A 2,883-nucleotide genomic window follows, 5' to 3' on the forward strand; every position below is an offset into this window, starting at 1 on the left:
TTTTAAATCATTGTAATAACCAGATACAGCGAATTTTTAAAATCATTGTAATAACCAGATACAGCGAATTTTTAAAATCATTGTAATAACCAGATACAGCGAATTTTTAAAATCATTGTAATAAACAGATACAGCGAATTTTTTAAATCATTGTAATAAACAGATACAACGATTTTTTTAAATCATTGTAATAAACATATACAGCGAGTTTTTTTTTTTTTTAATAATTGTAATAAACAGATACAGCGAATTTTTTTTTAAATCATTGTAATAAACAGATAAAGCGAATTTTATAAATCATTGTAATAAACAGATACAGCGAATTTTTTAAAATCATTGTAATAAAAAGATACAGCGAATTTTTTAAATCATTTTAATAAACAGATACAGCGATTTTTTTTTTAATTATTGTAATAAACAGATACAGCGAATTTTTAAAATCATTGTAATAAACAGATACAGCGAATGTTTAAAATCATTGTAATAAACAAGATACAGCGAATTTTTTTTAAATCATTGTAATAAACAGATACAGCGATTTTTTTTTAGATCATTGTAATAACCAGATACAGCGAACTTTTTAAATCATTGTAATAAACAGATACAGCTATTTTTTTTTTTAATCATTGTAATAACCAGATACAGCGAATTTTTAAAATCATTGTAATAAACAGATACAGCGAATTTTTTAAATCATTGTAATAACCAGATACAGCGAATTTTTTTTTTTTAAATCATTGTAATAAACAGATACAGCGAATTTTAAAAATCATTGTAATAAACAGATACAGCGAATTTTTTGAATCATTGTAATAACCAGATACAGCGAATCTTTTTAAAAATCATTTTAATAACCAGATACAGCGAATTTTTGAAATCATTGTAATAAACAGATAGAGCGAATTTTTAAAATCATTGTAATAAACAGATACAGCGAATTTTTAAAATCATTGTAATAACCAGATACAGCGAATTTTTTTTTTTTAAATCATTGTAATAAACAGATACAGCGAATTTTAAAAATCATTGTAATAAACAGATACAGCGAATTTTATAAATCATTGTAATAAACAGATACAGCGAATTTTTTTTAAATCATTGTAATAAACAGATACAGCGAATTTTTTTTAAATCATTGTAATAAACAGATACAGCGAATTTTTTTAAATCATTGTAATAAACAGATACAACGAATTTTTTTTAAATCATTGTAATAAACAGATACAGCGAATTTTTTTTAAATCATTGTAATAAACAGATACAGCGAATTTTTTTAAATCATTGTAATAAACAGATACAGCGAATTTTTTTTAAATCATTGTAATAAACAGATACAGCGAATTTTTAAAATCATTGTAATAAACAGATACAGCGAATTTTTTAAATCATTGTAATAAACAGATACAGCGAATTTTTTAAATCATTGTAATAAACAGATACAGCGAATTTTTAAAATCATTGTAATAAACAGATACAGCGAATTTTTAAAATCATTGTAATAAACAGATACAGCGAATTTTTAAAATCATTGTAATAAACAGATACAGCGAATTTTTAAAATCATTGTAATAAACAGATACAGCGAATTTTTTAAATCATTGTAATAAACAGATACAGCGATTTTTTAAAAAATCATTGTAATAAACAGATACAGCTATTTTTTTTAAATCATTGTAATAAACAAGATACAGCGAATTTTTAAAGATCATTGTAATAAACAGATACAGCGAATTTTTAAAATCATTGTAATAAACAGATACAGCGAACTTTTTAAATCATTGTAATAAACAGATACAGCGAATTTTTTTTAAAAATCATTGTAATAAACAGATACAGCGAATTTTTTAAATCATTGTAATAACCAGATACAGCGAATTTTTTTTAAATCATTATAATAAACAGATACAGCGAATTTTTAAAATCATTGTAATAAACAGATACAGCGAATTTTTAAATCATTGTAATAAACAGATACAGCGAACTTTTTAAATCATTGTAATAAACAGATACAGCGAATTTTTAAAATCATTGTAATAAACAGATACAGCGAATTTTTCAAATCATTGTAATAAACAGATACAGCGAATTTTTTAAATCATTGTAATAAACAGATACAGCGAATTTTTAAAATCTTTGTAATAAACAGATACAGCGAATTTTTTAAATCTTTGTAATAAACAGATACAGCGAATTTTTAAAAATCATTGTAATAAACAGATACAGCGAATTTTTTAAATCATTGTAATAAACAGATACAGCGAATTTTTAAAAATCATTGCAATAAACAGATACAGCGAATTTTTTAAATCATTGTAATAAACAGATACAGCGAATTTTTTAAATCATTGTAATAAAGAGATACAGCGAATTTTTTAAATCATTGTAATAAACAGATACAGCGAATTTTTAAAATCATTGTAATAACCAGATACAGCGATTTTTTAAAAATCATTGTAATAAACAGATACAGCGATTTTTTTTAAATCATTGTAATAACCAGATACAGCGATTTTTTAAAAATCATTGTAATAAACAGATACAGCGATTTTTTTTTAAACATTGTAATAAAAAGATACAGCGAATTTTTTAAATCATTGTAATAAACAGATATAGCGAATTTTTAAAATCATTGTAATAAACAGACATCGAATTTTTTAAATCATTGCAATAAACAGACATCGAATTTTTAAAATCATTGTAATAAACAGACATCGAATTTTTAAAATCATTGCAATAAACAGATACAGCGAATTTTTTAAATCATTGTAATAAACAGATACAGCGAATTTTTTAAATCATTGTAATAACCAGATACAGCGAATTTTTTTAAATCATTGTAATAAACAAGATGGTGTGAGGAGATACGTTCTGCCATTACTAAAA

This window comes from Penaeus vannamei, chromosome 11, assembly GCF_042767895.1.
Source record: "Penaeus vannamei isolate JL-2024 chromosome 11, ASM4276789v1, whole genome shotgun sequence".
In the NCBI taxonomy this organism is placed as follows: domain Eukaryota; kingdom Metazoa; phylum Arthropoda; class Malacostraca; order Decapoda; family Penaeidae; genus Penaeus; species Penaeus vannamei.